The 23,895-nt window shown below is 49.8% G+C and overlaps 1 protein-coding gene across 5 annotated transcripts in view; it reads right to left on the bottom strand.

Annotated features, from left to right (window-relative positions):
- The window catches only part of LOC147303103 (semaphorin-6D-like), an 86,723-nt gene extending 63,473 nt beyond the window's left edge, over positions 1–23,250 (bottom strand). Inside the window, exons 1-2 of one of the 5 annotated variants that reach the window (XM_086281433.1) lie at positions 23,077–23,250; positions 11,855–11,972 (exon numbers count right to left, since the gene is read on the bottom strand). The gene's annotated coding sequence lies outside the window, so the exon portion shown is untranslated. Of the gene's footprint in view, positions 1–9,499; positions 10,703–11,854; positions 11,973–23,076 lie in introns of those variants that run through there. The other 4 variants (XM_086281430.1, XM_086281434.1, XM_086281431.1 and 1 more) reach the window with 4 other exon arrangements.
- Positions 23,251–23,895: the final 645 nt, after the last annotated feature.

The raw sequence follows: 23,895 nt of genomic DNA, 5'->3' as shown, positions 1-23,895 counted from the left end.
CGGCTCTCAGTGATTTTACTTAAAACCAGGCCGACGATGATGGCTGTGGAGCACTTTGGTCAATAAATGTTAAACTCGTGGCACAGAGCATCAGAAAGCAGTTTAGAGTGCAAACGTCTGAACAGCAGCAGCACTGGCCTCACACAGAAACAGGTCAGCAGAGATGCGAATACAGCGAGGCGCCGAGCGAGCGGCGGCCTCAAACTGTCAGAGAGCCGGCACAGCTCGGATCGCGCCTGACTGACAGCTGAAATCCGGAAACACTCCAACATTCGGAGGTTTTTCAGAAAGTGTGCGGTGAGCGTGCTGCAGTCTCAAACCACACACACACACACACACACTGAGGTGTTAAATGTATGCAGCTGGTGTTTCTGCAGCCTGTCAGGGCGCCGTGTCTCTCTGACACTTACACTGCTGAAACACCGAAACGCCGGCCATCACCGACTCTGCAGGACAGGACGAGGGCGTGTTCGCGGCTCTGAGGCTCGGAGCAGCGGTTTCCCTCACTGCACAGGTAAACTGCTTCATATGTAAATTCATCGAGTCACACAGCCATAAACTAACGTCTGACCAGCTTATTATAACAATCAATCACAAAAAATAACATCTGACAGGTTATTGATGCTGCAGCTCAGCTTCACGCCGTACACGTGTAACGAGCTCCACCTCTGGGATCTCTCATGTTGTTCCTCACGCAGGCCGCTCTCGCTCTGCAGGCCTACAAACGTGTTGCCATGGCCAGTGGTTGCTAAGGACAAATGAGTATTCCCTGACTAGTTGATGAGTTTTATTTTGAAGGTGAACAGCTTCCATTTCTGGCTTCTGGTTGGTGTGTTTTGCACACAGGTCTGAGTCCTCCATGCAGTCACATCAATCACACGCAGCTCCGTCTTTCAGACCAGTGTAGGGTCACCGGCTCTTCTCTACCCCCCCAGCAGAGGCGGGGCTACACCCTGGACAGGTGGCCAGCCTGTCACAGGGCTAACACAGAGGGACACACACCTGTGGTCATTCTAGTTTAGGACCAGAGTCCTGCAGTTTTCTCCATTCATTAGTGTAAGCAAGCCTGCTGCTGTCAGTGTGTGTTAGTGCTGACAGTGTACGGCCGGGAATTTTATCCATTTCTGTTTACAACAGAACCATTAAATCCAGAACGAGTTCCTCACCAGGATCTACTCTGAAACACTACAGGAGCTGTAACATCTTCACTCGCTTCCTGTCCAAGCTCCTTGTTTATTCACACCATGAAACTCAAACTCACAGAAGTCTGTGGGGATGCAGGCCTGTGCACATGAGCCGCTCTTATTAAAAGCCATACCTGATGTTTGTAGCCGTATATGATCAAACAGTCTAACTGTGACTGTTCTGATGAAGCTGAGCGCCTCAAACAGCTGATTGAGCTGCACCCCCCATCTGCTGCTCAAAGATGCTCACTGACAGGAAAACAACAGAGCCAATGAGCCTAACAGCCATCACTGCAGCACTGTGTGTGATGATGACTGGCATCATGCTAATGAAGCTGACAGAGAAGCTAATGAAGGATGGAGTTTAGAACAAGGAGACGTGTCATTCCCAGCTCCACCTGTCGGGGGCGTGCTTTAGCCCAAACCAACCCTCTGAAGCTCGCCTAGCAGTGGAGGTGGGAGTCAAAGTCAGTCAGTGTGAGTCGTCCCTGTTCAGTGAGTGTTTTTCTCCAACACACCAACACTGAAAGCTGCCGTCACACAGAGTCAGGCTGCGGTTGTTAAAAACACATTCTTCCCCATCACTGCCAACGATAAACGCTGAGCAGCTTCCCGACCAGCCGAGCACGAGGATGTCACACTCTTACTTCCTCCAAACAGCTAAATTCACTCTGCGTTTCAGCTGAGGTCACATGACGAGCGTCAGCCGATGATTAAAGTCAGCACGGCAGCCAAAACGCGGCCTCCTCCTCCTCCAGGCGTCTGCATGAAACACTCAGGCTCACAGAGTTTTTTCTGCTCTTGGCTGTGTGTGATGTCACAGAGACAGGATATAGCCAGCCAATCAGAACAAAGCTATCAAAGCTATCACCTCCTGCTCCTGCTGTTACCATGGAAACAGTGGCAGACGATGAGCTGCACTAAGGGCAGTCATATGAAGAAGGATTATTCTGAACTGTGTGTGTGGTTTCAAACAGACAACTGACCCTGACGGACTCACAGAGACGCTGCTAATCAGAACCAAACTAAAACAAAGCTGAGCTGAGAGGAGGAGGAGTAGGTGGAGGAGGAGGTGGAGGTCCAAACTATAAAGTCAAAGCAGCGTTTCTCCTCCTCGTGCCGTCTGTGTGTGATCACAGGAAACAAAGACATGAAGAAGAAGCAGCGAGTCAGTGCTCACCTGCACAGCTGATCCAGAAACGGATCAATAAATCAGCTTTCTGCTGCGGATCTGAGGTCTGCTGCTCCTCAGCAAATTAATCCTTAAGTCTCTGATCTGCTTTCCAGTAGAGCTGGGCGATATGAGATTTTTTCATATCACGATATGTTTTTTTCATTTCAGGCGATAACGATATCTATCACGATATCAGCCAAATAACTATATTTGTAAGATAAATGTGCCGTTGCTCACAAGTAAAATGTGAAATAATCAGCAGCTTGTTTTTATTTAAATATTTATTTCCCATAATAAGTTCAACAGGGTAGATGTACTTAAGGAACATGAGACTTTTTCAGCTAAATAAAGGCAAATATTGCAAACTACACAAAAGGCAGCCGCTAAAGCGTTTAAGTTTCAAAACAGAACAAACGAAACAGACTAAATTGTCAATTCCACTTAGAAACAAAATATTAATTCTAAAAATAAATCTTAGTTTGTTTTACAGAAGAACAGACAAAACTGACTAACTTTTGTCAATATCAAATAAACTGAGAACTAAAAGGAAATTCTCAATCTCTCCTTGTTGTATAGCTGAGCTTTTCAAACAGTTTTAACAGTTACTTTAGTCTGACAAAAGCCGAATGACGAATTAGCGCTTCCAGTCAGAGACCGAGGCTACGTCCACACGTACACGGGTATTTTTGAAAACGGAGATTTTCCGTTTTCGTTTTAAAAAATAATCCCGTCCACACATAAAGGCAGAAATGAAGGAAAACGCTGCTATGAACACACCAAAGCAGCAGGTGGCGCTAGATTCCTCCATTACCCGCTGGCTGCTTCCCAAACAAACACAAGTGTGGCTTGGCACTTGTGCTGTACGTAACAAGTCACACGACGTGACGCTGCGGCTGTGATTGGTTCGGCTCTGCGCTACTTAATTTGGATTGGCTGACCTTTTTTTTTTTTTTTTTTTTTTTTTAAGAGGACAAGAGCGGCGAGGTCTATCGCGATAGCTTAATTTCTCTATCGAGTAAAAGTTATATCTCATGTTGAGCACCCTCCACATTGCAGCCCCATCGGCGTCGTCTCAGGAATAGATGAAGGAAAATTCCCCTGGAGGCAACATTCCTCACGGCTCCGGGACGAAGCGGAGCCAATCACAAAGAAGAAAAGGCCGAGGCTCTCAGATAAGCTGCTGCTCCGCCCCTTTAAGGGATAAATACCGGGATTCTGGAAAATCTGGAAAACTGCCTGGAAACATCTCAGAGGATGGCCGGGGGGTGGGGGGGTGGGGCTCAGAGTCTGAGACGTCACAGATAAATCAGCTGACTTTTACAGATGCTTTCTCACCGAGGACGCGCCGGGGGGGGGGGGGGGTGCTGAGGGTCCACTTAAGCTAATTAATGGATCACCGTGCACATGCAGTGAGCGTGCACGTTGTGTTTTAAGGGGGCTTAAGTCTTCATCCATTAGACAAATGAAGGGTGGGAGCCTAATGGCAGCCACACACTCAGACACACACACACACACACACACACAGTAATTTGTCTTGTGGACTCATCAGGACTTTTAACGTGATCGCGGTCTCTGAGGACAAAGTCAGATAAAATACGATAAATATGCAATCACATCCAAGGCAGGACAAACTCCTCTTCGCTGTGTTTCTGGAAGGCTGTGTGAGTTTGGTGTGGTTTGAAGTGTGTGTGTGTGTTGTGACGGATGAAGAACAGTGTCTCAGCATCCTCAGGTTTGTGTCTGTGCTGCTGAATACAGACGTTATGATGTTCAACCAACCCTCACAGTTTTACTAGCGCTTGGAAAAAGCTTTACTTTTTAATATTAACACTCGATTTTATATCATTTCACTTTCAATGTGAAATAAATATGGTGTAGTGCCCCCGTGCCCCCCTTTGGACTCATCCCTGCCCACGTAAAACATGGCGTCAGCGAGCTGTGCCATTCAAACACGTTTGTGTTTAAACTATCATGTGAAACATTCAATGTTAGATGATCCCAGATCAACACAGCACAGTTATTCCTGCAGCCCGTCTGTGACACGTTCACGGAAACGAGAATCAGATTGGCTCTGTGACCTCGCCGCGTCTGAAACGCTCCCAGAGCCCATAAGTTTCTCTCTCAGGCTCGGCAGCAGAACAAGCTCGCGGCAAATTTTCAGCTTTTTCCATCTGATTGAAATATTGGCCCTTGTGATTAACCCCGCTGATATCCGAGAGGATTCCAGCTACCCACAACTCACTGCTGTAAGGGCGTGACGGCCCGGAGGAGCCTGATCTCTAATAAACGTGACGCGTACATCGTCTCTGTGCTGGAATAAGCCTGACGTGTAATCCTGTTTCAGGATGCTGCGCGGGGGGAGTCGACTTTTCTCAGCATCATATTTAGACCACTGAACTCACACGCACACACATGCACGTACGCACACTCACACACGCGCACACACACTGACAAACGCATCAGGAGCAGCACCAGGTTCAGCACCAGGTTCAGCACCTTAACCACGGACACTTTGGCACGCAGGCCGGAGCAGCCAGGGATCGAAACAGCGAGATCAGAGCGGTTTAATCAAGCGCTCGGCGAGTACCTGTGGGCGATCTTTGAAACGCCGCCGCCCCGTCCAAAGCGTGCCGGCATCAAATCCGGCTGATTCCTTGAAAAAAAACTCAATCAGTTCTTTTCCAGCTCATCTCACTGAGTTAGCTAAACCAGGCGTGCTGCGTTTACCTGTCGAGTCCAACACGACTACAATTACCCGAAGCTTCTGATAGGAGCTGCTCGTAACATGTGCATAGGTGTGCGTACGTACAGGTGTGTGTGTGTGTGCAGGCCATATTGTTGGCTGATGCTGGCTGAAAGGAAGCGAGGCTCTGCGCTGAGATTTCACAGCCTGATTTTGTTTTGTGATCTTTCAGAATATCCTGCAGCGACACTCTCACATCCACGCACTTAAATAAAATCCACATTTCTGTCTTTGAGGCGATATCTGCCTGTGTCCCGTCACCTCAACGAGGCAGCAGCTTCTGCTTTGTTCCTGTATCCAGACCTAACATTGGACAGAACGCCTCGTGCTAACACGCCGACACACTCCATCAGTCTAATTCACTTCAGACCCTCGAAGGAAACTTCACTGCAGGAGCTGCGTGAAACCTCCACCGAGGCCTCCCTGACAAAATGAGAACGGTTACTCCCACACAAGCGTTTAGCTCCCAGAGTCTGGAGTTCCTCCTCAGCTCCGGTTTCTGGCTCAGACAGGAAGCACAAATTTGGGACACGGTGAAAAAACAAATGAACAGCACCCGTTTAAAGTGGGCCGGCTCCAGGCAAGCCGCCAGAGATCAGTCGCCAGAAGTCAGCCCCGGAGGTCAGCCGCCATCCTCCATCCAAGCACCCCACCCCGCTTCATCGGAGGGTGACGGAGCAGACACGTGATGGAAACCAGGTCAAACACAGAGACACAGATTTACACCTTAGGAAGGAAAAACAGGCCGAAGTGGGACAGAGAGCACAGACACACCAAAACCTTTCAGGGGAAAGCTTCACACCTCCGCTTCTCTGCAAGAGAATAGAATAGAATAGAATAGAATAGAATAGAATAGAATAGCCCTTTATTGTCACTGTACAGGTGCAATGAAATTATAGGTGCTGTGCAGAAGTGACAAATAAACACAAACACTGAGGGGAACAAAGACGAGACTGACTACACAGTGAGGCTCTAACCTGGACGACCTCACACTGAGGTCAGAGTGGACAGGAAGGACATGACCTTTGACCTCCTCAGATCGTCACAGCTCACAACATGCCAGGGTTAACCTTACGTCATCATCAAACACCAGAAACACGAGTGCAAACGGCGACCTCGGCTAACACTAACGTTTAGTTAGCGGTTACCATAGCGCCCGCTGCTGTTTCTACTTTCAGTTTGAAGTCGTGCAGACACCCTCACACCTCAAACACCAACACAACACAACACCGCAAACACCACAAACACCAACACAACAACTCAAACACCGCAAACACCAACACAACAACTCAAACACCGCAAACACCAACACAACACAACACCTCAAACACCAACACAACACAACACCGCAAACACCAACACCGCAAACACCAACACAACAACTCAAACACCAACATCGCAAACACCAACACAAAACAACAGCAACACAACACCGCAAACACCACAAACACCAACAAACACCACAAACACCAACACAACACAACACCGCAAACACCAACATCGCAAACACCAACACAACACAACACCGCAAACACCAACACCGCAAACACCAACACAACACAACACCGCAAACACCAACACAACACAACACCGCAAACACCAACACCGCAAACACCAACACAACAACTCAAACACCAACATCGCAAACACCAACACAAAACAACAGCAACACAACACCGCAAACACCACAAACACCAACAAACACCAACACAACAACTCAAACACCGCAAACACCAACACAACAACTCAAACACCGCAAACACCAACACAACACAACACCTCAAACACCAACACAACAACTCAAACACCGCAAACACCAACACAACAACTCAAACACCACAAACACCAACACAAAACAACACCGCAAACACCAACATCGCAAACACCAACACAAAACAACAGCAACACAACACCGCAAACACCAACACAACAACTCAAACACCGCAAACACCAACACAACAACTCAAACACCGCAAACACCAACACAACACAACACCTCAAACACCAACACAACAACTCAAACACCGCAAACACCAACACAACAACTCAAACACCACAAACACCAACACAACACAACACCGCAAACACCAACATCGCAAACACCAACACAAAACAACAGCAACACAACACCGCAAACACCAACACAACAACTCAAACACCGCAAACACCAACACAACAACTCAAACACCGCAAACACCAACACAACAACTCAAACACCGCAAACACCAACACAACACCGCAAACACCAACATCGCAAACACCAACACAAAACAACAGCAACACAACACCGCAAACACCAACACAACAACTCAAACACCGCAAACACCAACACAACAACTCAAACACCGCAAACACCAACACAACACAACACCGCAAACACCAACACAACAACTCAAACACCGCAAACACCAACACAACAACACAACACCTCAAACACCGCAAACACCAACACAAAACAACAGCAACACAACACCGCAAACACCACAAACACCAACAAACACCACAAACACCAACACAACAACTCAAACACCACAAACACCAACACAACAACTCAAACACCGCAAACACCAACACAACAACTCAAACACCAACACAACAACTCAAACACCACAAACACCAACACAACAACTCAAACACCACAAACACCAACACAACAACTCAAACACCACAAACACCAACACAACAACTCAAACATCGCAAACACCAACACAACACAACACAACACCACAAACACCAACACAACACCGCAAACACCGCAAACACCAATACAACACAACACCTCAAACACCGGAGATAAATGTTAATGTTAGTTTGTTCCTTGACTTTTGGTGCCCACTTGCAATATAAGTTGGATTGTAGAGAGGGGGCGGGGTTTAATACGAATATTTTCTTCTTCCTGCTGCTTTTCACACATGGTTGCTTTACTGACAGACAGTGTGGTTGGTTTGTCTGAAAGAACTAACTGTGGAAACTGTTGACCAAGTGTGAAATAAATAAATAAATGAAATGAAACAATATAAAGCGCCTTGAGGCGACTGTTGTTGTGATTTGACGCTGTATAAATAACACTGAAATGAATTGACCCACAACACCATCCCCCTGGTAACGAAGGCCCAGCAGCTGCACTTCCTCTGTGTCCTGAGGAAGAAGCTGTAGTGGTAAGACTACACACCTTTGGAGCGCAGACCCTTACTGGATTCAGTAAGGGGCCTGGCTAGACCCCCCATGCTAAAACCAAGTCCTAAAATGGCCTCCAGCCTGTCCGCAGCTCGGACACAAGCATTTCACTACTATGGGGTGGATGACTGAATGTAGTGTAAAGCGCCTCTATACAAATGCAGGCCATTTACTACATGTTGTACTCTGTATGATTGTGTATGTGACAATTAAAGCTTGCTTGAAGAATAACCTGGTATAACCAGCTGCTGCTGGCCTTCTACCTCCTCAGTGGAGCACCAACCACCAGGCATGCCTGCCTGGTGCTCAGGGGCCATGACTGACAGCAGGAAGGCTGTAGCCACGTGACCCTGGTAAGGACAGACACAGTCATACACCATCGGAGGCACGAGGGGTCATGAGGTTTAGAGCCTTTTTCCAGCCAGGCAGATAAAGACAGGAGGGACCGAGGAGGAGGTCCAATCTTTTTACATTTAATCCAAAGACAGACATGCAGCCCCACCCCCAACACCACCACCACCACCACCACCACCTGCTCACACACACACAGGATTAATCCTGCAGCCATTCAAAGTCCCACAATCGAGGACACGTCCACAGCAACAGTTTTATTGCCTCAAACCAGCAGGAAACAGACTTCATGAGCTGGCTTATCAAAATGAAACAAAAACACAAACAAAAGCAAAACCTTACTTCACAGGAGGTCAGGGGTCAAAGGTCAGAGGTCACCACGTAATCACAGAAATCCTGACTAACATAAAACACGCTGAGAAACAGATCGAATTCATGAGTGAAGGAGGGGAAGGGACCATCATCCATCATAACTGGAGATTTTCCTGCTGACACAGTCATCCTGGAGCCGGCGTTCCCAGTCAGCTGACCCCCAACATTTCGCTCTAACTGGGTCATTTCCTCAGCACCGCGAGTCGAGCCAGGCTTTGAGAGCACTGTCAGTGCTGTTGTGATTGGGGGCTGGGAGTCTCAGGCCCTCAGCAAGACAAAGATCAGATAATCGCTGCTGGCCTTAATCCCTGAGCAGAGAGAGGAGCCTTTATCTGCCAGCAGCAGAAAGGTAGAAGTATGGGAGGAAGACTTCCTGAGACTCGCTCCGAGATTCCTATGCTGACGTCCTCTGTGTCAGCAATAACTCACATTACTGGGAACGGTGTCACCGAAACATCAGTACAACGAGTACACACACACACACACACACGGACACACCTCCTCTCTGTAATCGATGATCGATCTCCACAGACTGAAGCTAACCGGTCGTTCCTCCTGTTGGGATCGGAGCACAAACGTAAACAGAGCCATATGTTGTTTGGGATTGGCTCCATCAGATAAATGCTGACTGCATACTGTGCAGTGATTGGTTAAGTCTGCTCCGTGTCACGGTCACTTATCACCTCTGGGGTGATGAGACTGGGGTTCTCATTGGGCCCAAAACATCAATAAGTAATAATTGGCGTGAGTGGGGATTACTTCCTGGGTGGTCCAGGTATTAGCCAGTTCCCATTCTTCCATGATCGAGTGCTTTCGGCTGAGACGTCCCGGCTCATTAATCAACAAAAGTCTCAGTCGAAGCTTCTCTTGATCGAGCGTTTCCAGCTTCACTGCAGCAGAAACGTCAAGTCTGCCGGGCTCAACGCCGGACGTCAGGAATTAACATGTGACAAAACGCGTCCCAGCACCCCCGTAGGAGGGCGGTGTGAAACCGATTCCATCAGTGATTGCTGAGCGTTCTGTGACCTGTCAGATGAAGGAGCTGCTTGGCATCAGTTACTCCATCGCACTGACACCAGGAAGAGGAGGAGGAAGAGGAGGGAAGCGAAGCAGCATTTGGTGTTTTGGTTGCAGAGGAGTGTTTTTATGTGGCAGCATGCAAAGTGAGACTTTAAGCTGTCAGTAAAACCAAAATTTGGCAAAAAACAAACTCCAAACTGTCTTATTGGCGGGTCAGCTTGGCTTCCGGTCCCTGCACGGCTCTTTAGGAGTGAGTTCTGCAAACGAACGCAGCGCTGCAGCGAGCCATCATCTGCTCCGTCAAACACAAACATTTCCCCGTCACAGCGTCTGTCTGAGAGGAGCGTGGGGTTCGGGTCAAAGACCCCGAGCACCGCCATAACAATGAAGCCATGAATCGGCCCCGCGTCTGTGTCGCTGTGACGTGGAAACCTGCAGGACTCATCACCACAGGTTAGGGTTAACTTCTTATTGTGTGGCACAATCCAAATGTCCCCACCATCCACATTTTCCAACCTCACCGCTTCACTCAAACGTCCCCACAAAATGCTTTTTAAAAAACTGTCTTGAATGACATTTTTGTGAATGAGCCGATGAGTTTCTGTAGTTTCACAAACGCTCCCGTGTGAAGCAGCGCTGTCCTCGCCGACCGACACTGAACAAACCCTTTCAGAGATTTATGCAGCCGCACACACAAACCTGACGGCGTGAGCACGAGATCAAAACGCCGCTGATCGACTTCACACATCAAACTTTTATATTTTCCTATCAGGTCCCCACAAATCCTGGTTTTACGTCAGTGGAACAGCTGTCTACAAACATTTGGACACTTTTAAACAGTGCGTCTTAAAATTTGAACCTTTGCACAAAAACCGTCGAGAAACATCCAAAAAAAAAGCCCAACTTCCTCACCGCGCTTGGATCTCTTCAAATATCCCGACTGTCAGTCGCAGCTTTGCTTTCCAAAGAAATTCCGACTTTGATAACAACGTCCAGACTGCAGCTCAGTGGAAAAAACGAGTTCTTGTGTTCCACAAACATCCTTCGAACGAACTTCCAGACGTTTCACTCGGATATCTCAGCCCTCATCCATCAGCAGCTCCGAGCAGATTTCCTCGCTCACACTGTGACTGTGTGCGGATTTATTATCTGAGGCATGTCGAGGCCTTATCAGCTTCTTTAGAGTACTATCTCATCTGTGTGTGTGTGTGTGTGTGTGTGTGTGTGTTTAAGTTCAAGCAGGCCTTTAACCTCCAGTTTTCCCGTGGGATCTCTGCACTGCCTCGAGGCAAACACACACACACCCTGAGGCACATTTACTCTGCACATCCTCCAGTGTTTACTCATTAATTCTTACAGCGGTTTGTTATCGTCTCACACACACACACACACACACACACACACACACACACAGGTTCAGTAAAACAAAGTCAAATCTGCAGCATGTATCTCTCTTCAAGGGAACAGACTACTTCCTGTACTCGGTTCTTTAAGCCTGTTTCTGTGTATGCAGAGGTCAGAGGTCAGAGGTCAACACAATGACATAAATGAAAGTTGTTTCTGACCATGACTGCAGTTTTATTTCCTGCAACGCACGGAAGACCTCACAAGGACCACAGGAGTACACGTATGACAGGACACGTCTGTATTCATGTGATGTCACAGGTCAGAGGTCATCTGGCAAGAGTCAGCGAGATTAAAGCTCCACACACTCCTGTGTGACTATCAGCTGATCATGTTATTAATGACACACACACAGTAACACCCTGCATGTCCCTGTGCAGCTCCAGCAGCAGCTTCATTAAAGACATTAGTACACACAGGTTAACTTACCTCGAATTCAGGTGGTCCAATCACGAGCAGCTTCTCGGCAGAGCCAATCAGAGCACAGAAAGGCCCAAATCCAGGTAGTAGAAGTCCAGATCCAGATGTAGTCCTGACTAATCCTGATCTGCTGAGACACAGTGGGAGAGAGGAGGCGGTCAGGCCTTTCGTCTTCATCCAGGTGCATTGTGGGAGGGGCGCAGGTGTCCCTGAGACCTGGACACCGGCAGATCTGACCACAGCCGGCCGGAGGGTTCAGGTCCAGAGAGAGAGGAGGGCTCGATCCCTGCTCCAGTCAGGATATCTCTGACTCACACTCCTCTAACAACACAGCCGGATCAGATTTGCTCCAGTTTTATGTTTTCCGTGAACTCCGTCTCATTCATCCACCTTTCCATACCTGAGCCGGGACATACCTGGAAGCACTGTGGGACACTCGGAAAAAGCAAAGACATGAAAACTGCTTCAGAAAAACCTGCACACACAAAGGACCAACAACATCATCCAACCACCAAGCCTCTAAACGAGCTACACCCTCCAGCAGAGAACCAACCAGAGAAGCAGGAGGAGCAGGAAGCCGGGGCGTTCCCAGACCTGGTTCCACCTGGAAAGGTGAGTCCAATAAAGCCGAGAGTCCGACAGGAGCAGGCGTCTGACTGGCTGTAGATACACGTGAAGCTCAAACGGAGAAGAATATGGAAACCAATCTGACCAGTTAACATAAAAACCACCAGTTCACCTGGAGCTGAGCGCTCAACACCTGCACTGTGGCCTTCTGCACATGCTCAGTGCTGTCTGCGGTCCACAGGTGTTACCTTCAGGTGAGTTTGTTGGGTTTTTTGCAATGCCACGAGTGACCACTGGGAGCAGCAGGACCACGGCTAAAACAGCAGGATACAATATCAGTGCCGCCGGAATGTGACCTTTGACCCTCTCTGACAATTACAACTCATAACTGTAATTCATAGTAGTAACTTCGGAATGTGTGTTTGTTTAGCTGATATCCGTCCATGTAAATGAGGTCACATGTCAGCTGTCCTGCCTTTATGCTCAGTCTCTGCTGCGGTGACCTTTCACCTCTGACACAAGCAGCAGAGACGACCGCAGCAGTCAGCAGTCCTCTGCAGCACAGGCTGATAACACCCGCCCTCAGTAATCCTGGATGCTGAGACAGCTTCAGCACAGGAAAGAGGAGCAGCGTGGGATCTGACACTTCCTGTTGGTGAATCCGAGCGTCGACACGCAGACTTTGGACTTTCACTCAAATGGATCCTCAGGAAAACGAGCATCAGCGGAAGAACTCTTGGACATATATGAATAGACGTGAGCTTTACTGACAGTGAGAGAGGAGATGAGTCCATTATCCTGATGAAGACCCTCCGTTAGCGGGATGATCTAACTCGGGGCCACATTAGTGACTCTCTCACATCTCTGGCTGCTCCGGGCCTCCGGAGGCAGCGAGAGGTCCAGATGTGGATGGATGCGATGCCGGGATCAGCAGAGGGAGCGTGGAGGTCTGCCGCAGCCGTCGTGGAAATAAAAGAGATGTGAGCACTGAGCCTCCGAGCGGCGAGCACGGGAGGTGAGTTATGGGCGGCGACAGCCGACAGGTCTGAGCAAATGAGCCGAAAAAAGAGACGAGTTCAGACGGAGCACGAGGCGGCGAGGGAGAAAATTAAAGGAGGAGAGAAATGAGGGGAGGACGGCAGAAAATAATGAAAGAGCAGATCCTGCAGCGGTGACGTGCAGCCACGGGGAGTGCGCTCAAGTCCCTGCGTCATGCAAACTCTGCAGTCAGATTTGATTGTGATTTGTTTGCCGGCGTTCGGTGGGAGGAATCAGCCGGAGCGCTCCCACTTCTGTTTGTTCTGCACCAGGTTTCCCGGGAAAAAGACGTCCTGCTGGCTGCACATCAAACAGACAAAAGCCAACGATCCCACAGAACGCTAATCAGAACACACACAGGAAGTGATTTCCTCCACAAGCAACAAAAGCACCACGCGAGGAGGACGCCATCGAGCGCGGAGATGCTCCAACCACCGACCTGTCGGTGTCGGTGCTGAGCCCCACACAGCTCGTTACAGTCCTGTGCTGTTACTCACACGCACGCTCACGTCCTCCTCGCCATCAGCCAGTTCCCCGGCGCAGGTAACCTCCTGCCTCGATCACGGGGAGTATTCCCAGCAGTGGGAGCTCTGGGAGAAGTTCATGTGCAGGAATAGCTTCACGGAAGCACATCACACATCCGGGAGTGTGACAGCAGTCCACACTCACACTAAAGGACTCTTCAAAATCATACGTGATAGAAAAAGTTCCCATAATTCCTCTCTGCTTTAGTGCTGCTTATGGGTAAAGTGCTGGTGTGCTGCAGTGTTTCACACAGGCCGGGTCTAATCCGGAGCGCTTCACGCTCGCTCTCTCTCTGCAGCCTCGCCGGGTTAATAAGTGTAAATCTTCCAGCAGGGAAACCGCCACATCTGTCACAGCTGGTGCCTGATACAGATCCTGATACTGCAGCGGGTTCATGCACCCTGCACATGCAGCAGCTTTAAATCTGACCGCTCACCTTCAGCCTGTGTGTGTGTGTGATGATGCAGCCGGGCGGAGAGAGCTGCTCTAAGCCGGATAAATTCATAAACAGTGTTTCAGCGCCGCTTCAGAACGACTCTGAAAACAGCGAGCGGCGACTCGCTCCAAAGCTGCTCGCTGTGTCTGCTCTCTGTCCGTTTAGCTTCACCCAACCTCACCTGACCTCACGCTCCAACCCAGCAGTAAAGGAAACAGAAACAAATGTAGAGAACAGGCTTCAGGTCAGTGCCCTGGGACAAAACATGCTTCTGCGTCCGTAGGTTAATTAATATTAACGATTACTGATCACAGCAGATCGACAGGACGCCACTCACTCATGGCTCCGCTGAGAAAAACGGAGAGGAACTAAAAACCAAACTGCTGCAGCCTCAAACTCATACCAGGAAAATTTATGGTGATGGAAAACAAACGAATACTAATGAAATGAATTCATTGAATCTATGAATCATTTATTCATGCAAACACAAAGAACATCGTCTCCATCCTTTCACTGAAACAAGCACTGGGTGCAACAAAGTAACAAATTACTGTAAAAACATTACATTTTTCAGGAAGGCAGTAACAGTAACTGTACTAAGTTATGTCCTTACAAAGGTTCTTTGGTGATCTGCACGCTAAGCTAGCCGAGAACCCAGAGTGATGATCCAGTGCATGCAGACTCCAGTCCTGCAGCCAGAGCCCGATTTCGGTCAGCGACGCTGTGACTGTGCAGCAGGATAAACACGGAAACACGTCTCCTGCCTGCAAAGTTGTGTGGCGCGTTCATCTTTTGTTAATAAGATTATAACGTTTCCTCTTCCCGTCTCATGGCGAGCGCTCTGCCAGTGCTGGGCGGAGTCTTGTGTTGAAGTGTGGGTTTCACCGGCCGCTAGCATCTCCTCACCAAGTGGTAGCCTGATTAGACTAGCGCTGTGTTTTTAGATGCTAAATGATCATTGGGCGCTGACGTCCTCGCCATCAGACGTGATTGTTGGACACATAAACATGCGACATCACTCCATCAATCGCACTCTGATATTACACTTGTTCACATGATGTTTTATTTACACGGCACAAATATTCTTCTGTGTTTTGGGTCGTTACAAGCTGACCTGAGGTCAGCTGATAAAACATAAAGACCGTCTCAGTGTTTGAACTGAAAGCCTCATTACCCGTGAACAAACACGTCTCTGTTTCCTGCAGCAAAACCAGGTAATCTGCTGCCTATTAACACAGCATTACCAAAAACTGGGCTAATCCACCCATTGTTCTGTGTGCGCATGTGTGTGTGTGTGTGTGTGTCTTTGTTTTTTGTGCAGTCTGAATGACGGGGAAAAGGTCACCGGATGAATCTGCTGGATCAAACGGAGGCGACCAATGAAAGGCCACCTAACACACACACATACACACTCAGAGACACACAAAGAAGCACACACAGCTGGAGTGTGAAACACACTGCAGCCATCCTGCACATGCCTGGCAGCGGGTAGATCCTGGTAGCCTGGAGGTCAGCCAACACACACACACACACACACACACACACACACACACACACGTCAGCCTGATGGTTTCCTGCTTTCGGAGCCTCCTACGCCCCTCACTGTGAACGGTGAGCCAAGAAAACGTGGAAACAGATGCCGATGGCGTTCCTTCAGAGCGCGGTGGCGGCTCTGACCTCGGGTGCTTCAAATTCCTTCACTTTGAGAGGAAACTGTTTTTCCTCCACAGCAGAGTCGTCATCGACAGCTGGAATCTACGGTGGCCTTAAACCCACGTTTAAGGAAACAAAGACAAAAACGCTGCAAAAGCCCAAAACAGAACGGAGCTGTTTCTGGGGACACAATAACGGGACGGACCAGCTGTAGGGGTCACACAAGCTGTGTCCCAAAACGTCGGATGCATCCTTCGGAGGACCCGCCTTCGCGGTCTATGTTGGCCGGGTCCTTCGAAGACCGAGAAGGCCGGAAGTGTGAGGCTGTGAAATGTGACGGTCTCGCCTTCAGATCTGCGTCACCGCTGTGTCGGTGGGGTTTACTAAACTCGCCGTCTGCTCCTTGCTGTCTAAAATATAACAGGACACTGGAGTAAACTCTTCACCGTCTCACACTCTGACGTTTATTCAGCTGTGTGATCCCGGAGGAACCCACTCGATGGATTAATAAAGTTTAATTTAATCTAATAAACTAATAACTTTGATGTGAGCCAAACCGTCTGAAAACGATGAAGCCGGGGGGGTCCGCTGCTCTCGCCGGCTCGAGTGACCCTTGAACCCCCCGGCTCGCTATCGAGCTGGTGGGTCACAGACGTCTCCGAAAACGTCGGCGCACTTTTGCAAATATGCGATAAACCGAGCAGATATTTGAAGTTTACACAGATTCTCGCCTGAAAATATGTTAAAGGTTTATTTTGTGACCCAGAAAGAATAATAAGAGTAATTTTAAAACTTAGTAGCGGCCGCCATTGCCGGAAACTGGAGTTTGGCTGGGCCGTGCTATGAATTCTGGAATATGGTGGGCCGCGAAGGACACACCCGACCCATCCTTCAAATCCGGGGAAATGAAGGACGCATTTGAAGGAGCCGACGAATTGTGCCAGCCTTCGTCGCGTCGATGTGACGTAATCGGCCTTCAAATGCGGCCTCGGGAGGATGCAGCCGACGTTTTGGGACACAGCTACAGACTCGGAGGTGTGTTTTTGTCACTCATGTAACCGCAGATGCATGTTTGCTATCGCCTGTTTACTGTTAGGCCCTGGTCCGTCACGTTAATGTCTCCTCAGAAACGCTTCTGTTGTGCTTTATTTACCTTCTGTGGCGTTTTTCTTTAAGTTGCAGTGCGTTTGGCCTCTCAGGACAACCAGAGGAAACGTGCCGGAGGACGCCACGGTCGCTCAGCAGTGAATTACAACATGCCGCCATTGCCGAGGCGCATGCGCCGACAGCTGCAGATTAAGTAACACAGCCGCTGTGATCGGGTTCTCTGATGTGAGGGAGCTGCTGATACAGCTCAAACTATCCGCCTCTGAAAGCGAAGCGCAGCTGAGGAGCCATCGCTACCCTCGCCACTCCTGTGACTGCTTCCTGTTCAGTGACATCACAGAACTCCATGAAAAAGACAGACAGGCCCAAACTTTCATCCGAGGACACCGTCGCTGTTCTGCAGTAAAACAAATAAGAACTGCACATGCACGGCAGCGTTTCAGGGTTTCCTGGAGCGTGACCACACCTGGGCCAAGTATGGACAGAGTCTGTGTGAGCACAGGTGGGTGTGGCCTGTGCCTCTGATGGACAGAAAGGAAAAACGCTGATTTTCCATCAGCAGAAACCCCAAAAAGCAAAAACCTGGGATCATTAGCGTCCGCTCTCGAGTGTGTCACATGACCGACTTTTGCTAGGTCTCTCTGGAAACAGGAAATAAATATCCTACTGTTATAACTAATGTCACCTGAAACTTTGAGCCTGCGTGAGCGAACCTTTAAATCTCCTTCTGCAGTCTGGCTGAAGCCTCAGAGGAAACGCACAGGAAGCATGAAGCTGTCAGAAACAGGCTGTCATTGGCTCCCGCGGACCGCCGCTGTCTTCATCTCCTTCTTTATGGTCTCCTGATCTCCCCCGCCGCACGTAAAGGTCAGACAAACGAAATCACAGAGAAGCAGCGGGACACGCGCTGAGGTCGGCCGCCGCTCACTCCAAAGAAATTTCATCTGTCTTCATCTCTGAGGTTCAATTTACCCGCAACCTGAGCGAGGGGGAGGGGTCTGTGCAGGCGAGCAGAACCAGTACAATAACATAAGTAGGAGGAGAAGCAGGGGGAGGAGGTGTGTGAGAGCACAGATAGACAGAACACAAAAACACACACACGACCCGGAGCCGGACATCGCGACCCGGAGCCGGACATCGCGACCCGGGCTCAGACCCGCAGAGAACGAGACAATTCTGAGGACGTGCTACAGAATGACGCTTGGTCAGCGTCTGATACGCAGCCAACACGCGCACTCACAGCATCCGCTGCACATACCTAGAACAGGGCGACGACCAAAAATATTTATCACCATATACATTGGAAAATTTGCGATAACGATGTAACTGACACGAGACAAAATACTTTACAACTCCACAACTTTATTAGTGCAAAAACAAAACATCAATGTATTTTAACTTAAACAAGCAGCTGTTTCTTATGTGCATTAAAATAAATATAAAAATGTAACAGTGCAAACTCCTCGCTGACAGTTTAACCAAAAGGCGTTTCCAGTGGAAACTGGCCGACACATCCTCAGCATAACCATGTATAACATCCACAAAACTTAAAAAGAGGTTATACACACACAGTACGGTAATATTATGTTGAAGCACAGCACGTATCACTCCGCGAGGATACATAAGGCACACGGGATTATAAGGGGCTCTATCGACTTTCAGAAAAATCAAAGGATTGATTTTAAGTGCGCCGTATTTTCCAAACAACACGGTAATAACGACGCTAGCATGCGCTACCAGAAATAGTGCTTTGTTGTGTATCTGAGGGTCGAAAGCTAAACCAGTTCCACACCAGTGAAGCTGCAGCATTTTTACAAACCAGTTCAGGTTCATCGTTTCACTCAACGATCCGCTTTCACTCTTCTCGTTCTGCGTCGCCGCCATGTGCGCATGAAAACAAAGGCACTGCGCATGCGCGTTTTACCCATATTCTATCGCAATATTTCATTTTCCTATCATTGCCCAACATGACACCGGTGTTACCGTGAACGGTATGATATAGCCCCGCCCTACCTCCACCTGTGGTCATGAGGAATAAACCACTAGATTCTGAGAGTGGCTTCCACATTTCTGAGACCACAATCACATAACAGCGTCCACAGCTGCAGACTTCCTGTGCCACAGGGGGCGCTCTCGGCCACAGTGAAAGCAGCTCTCTGGAAAACTTCAAGTTTTCATGAAGTTTCTGGCGGAGACAGCAGAGCCGGGCGCCATCGAGAGAGCACGTCCTGCCCAATCAGCACTCAGCAGCAGAAGACATGCTCAGGAAGTACAGCACAGCGATGAAGGGCATCGCCTCCACCCTGCTGCGCAAACACCACTCCATGTTTAACTTCAACTGACGACACGCTCGACCCTCCCTCAACTTCCTGTGCAGGCTTTCAGGGTGTTACATCATAGTCTACATCATGTAACAAGGACCGCGACACGAGTGGAGGGAGGAGGGGGGGGAGGCAGAAGGGGATGGAGGAGAGATGGGGGAGGGGAGGCAGGAGGGATGGGAGGAGGGGAGGGAGGAGAGGAGGGAGGAGAGGAGGCAGGATGGAGGAGAGGAGGGAGGAGAGGAGAGGAGGGAGGAGAGGAGGCAGGAGGGGAGGGAGGAGAGGGGGCAGGATGGAGGAGAGGAGGGAGGATGGAGGAGAGGAGGGAGGAGAGGAGAGGAGGGAGGAGAGGAGGGAGGATGGAGGAGAGAAGGCAGGAGGGGATGGAGGAGAGATGGGAGGAGGGGTGGGAGGAGGAGAAGCAGTTGGGGAGGCAGAAGGGGATGGAGGAGGGATGGGAGGAGGGGAGGCAGGAGGGGAGGGAGGAGAGGAGGGAGGATAGGAGGCAGGATGGGAGGGAGGAGAGGGGGCAGGATAGGAGGGAGGATGGTGGAGAGGAGGGAGGAGAGGAGAGGAGGTGTGTTACTGTGTGTGTGTGTGTGTGTGTGTGTGTGTGTGTGTGTGTGTGTGTGTGTGTGTGTGTGTGTGTGTGTGTGTGTGTGTGTGTGTGTGTGTCTGATGTAACCTGGTGGAGTTTCTCTGCTAATGAGGTTGAAGGAGGTCAGAGGGAGGAAGGAGAGAGGAAGAAGGAGGGCAGGAAGAGAGGAAGGATCGTCCTGTGTGAGTCGGAGCACACGCCGGTTTGTGTGATGTCGTTAAAGAACAGCCGGCTGCACGCGCTGCACGGAGCGCTCAGGCCGCAGAGCGTGAGCGATGAAACCCTTGGACCCGAAGCCTGAAGATGAACTCCCATGACGCGTTTTCAATACAGCGCGCCGTCACACCTGACATCACATCCATGGCAGTGCCCACAGCCTCTGCAGAGTCAGGTCAGCTGACTTTTTAAGGAACACGTCTTTGCTTCTTTGCTTAAAGGTGGAAATAAAATACAGACAATAAACGATGACATCATCATCACGTTCCCTCCAGCTCCAGCTTCAGCCGCCCTGCATGCTGTGCAAAGGGAAAAGTCAGAATGCCGACCTGGCAGCGAGTGCATTTATTGTTTCAGAGGTCATGTGGTGGAAGCCCCGCAGATCGCCGTTTGAAGCATTTAAGGTGGAATTCCCCTGCAAACCTGCGCTCTGAAACACACCGCCACACCTGCAAGCTGCGCCTTGCTGAAGGTGATGCAGCTCTGAGATAAACAGGCCCAAATCCACCTGTGAGCGTCTCTCAGAGACCGGCCGTCCCTGGAGTAGAAACCAAACACGCCCCGACTCTGAAGCAGCGTCTGTGACACGTTTTAGAAACTCATCGTGGCCACACACAGCCGGCTGCTGTAACTCTCCTCGCTTTCTTTCTTTAGCAAAGAAAATGTGACCTTTGACCTCAACGCTCACAGGCAAAACCGCAGCCAACCCGCTCAGAGTCGGGTCGGGGTGAGGTCAGCGTGCCTCCGTTCTTAATCCTGGATGAGTGTTTTTGGGGGCGTGGCCAGCTGCTGTCTGCAGCAGGTGAAACTCTGCCATCAGCAGCAGCTGTGACTGGGTTTAAAGTCACATCAAGAAGCCGCCGTCAGACGCACAGGCCGCCACGGCGTTCGCACCCTTCATGGCAGAGATAATCAACTCGTTACGTTATGATTAGCTCATTAACCCTAACGCGAGCCACCACAGCACCGGTGAACGCTGCCATGATTGCTGAGGCTCCGACACGCTCGCCTTCTGCCAAAATCTATCCACGCCCACTTTACTGATTCTGTGCATCATAATCAGCCATTTACGGGCAGGACGCCGCTCGTCAAGGAGCAACGGCGAGTTTCATTTTGATATTTCACGGACAACCTTCAGACAACTGACCCTGAGAATTCCTCCTTAAATCCCCGAAACGTCTGATCAGAGGACGTCACTTTCTCAGCGCCACACAGGAGGATTTCCAGGGGGCGGGGCTTGATTCATTACAGAAAAAAATTATCTAAGCAAGCAGATGACAACAAATATGTCACTGAGCTGCAGTTCTTCTGACGTCCAGCAGAGGTGCCAGCAGTGCATCAGCTGCTCTCTACGTTCATCACACCTGCATGGTGACTATACCTGTGACTGCAGGAGTGAGACAGGTGAGCCACAGACAGAACAGCCTCCTCCAGGTCTGCACACATCTGGAAGCCACGCACACACAAACACACACCGCCTCTTGTGGAACAGCGCTCCCCTGAACAACCCAGTTACACCTGGACAGGTACTTTTGGCCCCACAGCGTATATTAAAATGCTTGTCTGCCTCAAAGGGAGAGGATTTATGGTCTCTGAGGGGCGTGGCCAAATGACACCTGCTGTAGGTAACGCATGAACATGCAGCAGAGCTTCAAAGCACAGGTTGAAAGTTTCAGGGATTAAATTCACCTGCAGAGATTTGTCACAAATCCGACAAATAGAAACAGTAAAAAGGTGCAGATAAATGTATTAAAACAAAAATATGACAAAAAATACAAAAACAAGCAGAAAAATAATGAATCATAGTTAAAATACTGAAACTCAGGAATAAAAATAAACCATTTAAATTCTAAATGAATCATTAATAAAAAAAAGTAAACATCAGGAAAGTAAAGCCAAGAATTAAAACAATGAAATAGATTCAATTTATTTCAGATTTACTCTGTTTATCACAGGAAGCAACAAAGTATCGATCACATCTCACTGACTCAGATCAATACATCAGTACAGTGACAACAAAGGCTTTTCTATTCCACCACCTCACTGACCATCACTGATGATTAATATTGATCATCTGGATCCACAAAAACCTTCAACCAGACCCCACGCGCGCGCGCGCGCACACACACACACACACACACACACAGTCTCTCTCTCTCACACACACACACACACACACACAGTCTCTCTCTCTCTCACACACACACACACACACACACACAGTCTCTCTCTCTCTCTCACACACACACACACACACACACACACAGTCTCTCTCTCTCTCACACACACACAGTATCGATGACAGCAGCTATCGATCATGTGATCGGACTGATCGGCTCAAAGTCACCTGCGCGGCTCCCGCTGCGCACCACACGACGACCGGAACTCTCTCACACGCGCCAGCGCACGCGCAGCGGTGTGTGCGACCTTAAATAAGGAGGACAAAGACACCCACCCGAACGCACGCGCTCCGCTCCTGCGGCGCAGGTTCGGGAAACACGCGCACACCCAGCCCCGCGCGGAGCTGAAGTTGGAGCTCGCGCGAGAAGGTGACTGGAGTTAACGAGGGTCCGAGGGTGCGCGCCGCGCGTGCTCGTCCCGTCCGCCTGATTGACGGCGGGCAATCAAAGCAGCAGCACGGTCGCACGCACAGGAGCGTCCCCTTCCCTGCTGCGCGTGCGCCCACAGACAGTAGGTACCGGACAAGCAAGCACGCACGCGCACCCCGTGCGCCCAGCGTTAAACCCCAGAAGAAGAAGCGGCGGCTCACCTCCGAGTTCTTTGCAGTAATCCACGCCGACCTCCTGCTGCTTCTTCCCGGCCGCTGAACCCGCAGCTCCGCCGCTACACCGTAAATCCACCACACGGCGCGGGCGCACGCACTACTGCAAGTCCGGGTCCAACCGACACAATGAGCCGTCTCCGAGCAGCCAGCGTCTCCGGCAAACGGCCACGCCCTCTGATTAGCATAATCGACTACTGCAGCCTATCACGGAGCGGGGCTGCAACCGCTGGCCCCGCCCCCTCCCAATTTAAAGTCCCTGTGTTAGCGGTTCTGGTTGCTCAAATCAAATTAAATCAAATCACTTTTATTGTCACATCACATGTGCAGGTACATTGGTACAGCACATGCGAGTGAAATTCTTGTGTGCGAGCTTCACAAGCAACAGAGTTGTGCAAAATACAATAACATAAACAGGCAAAATATACCAACTACAGAAGCAATAACCAGGCAACATCTAGGACTGATGCCTCACTGGCTGAGGATCTAAACCGTTTCTTCGCCCGCTTTGAGACGACCAAGCCCTCAGCTGCCACACCACTTCCACACGCCCCCAGCACTGGCACACTAACACTTAGGGAGCACCAAGTGAGGTGTGTTCTAAGGTCAGTGAATCCCAGGAAGGCGGCAGGTCCTGATGGAATACATGGAAAGGTTCTCAGAGCATGTGCTGACGAACTGACCGGAGTCTTCACTAAAATCTTCAACCTTTCCTTGTCATCAAACACCGTCCCGCCCTGCCTCAAAACCTCCACCATCATCCCCATCGCCAAGAAGACAGCTGTGGCCAGCCCAAATGACTACAGG

The sequence above is a fragment of the Aulonocara sp. 'chitande type north' Nkhata Bay genome, linkage group LG22, assembly GCF_057382095.1.
Source record: "Aulonocara sp. 'chitande type north' Nkhata Bay isolate Kocher_YH1m ecotype deep benthic linkage group LG22, A_spYH_male_GT1.1, whole genome shotgun sequence".
Classification (NCBI taxonomy): Eukaryota; Metazoa; Chordata; class Actinopteri; order Cichliformes; family Cichlidae; genus Aulonocara; species Aulonocara sp. 'chitande type north' Nkhata Bay.
This window is presented reverse-complemented; position numbering and strand designations above follow the sequence as displayed.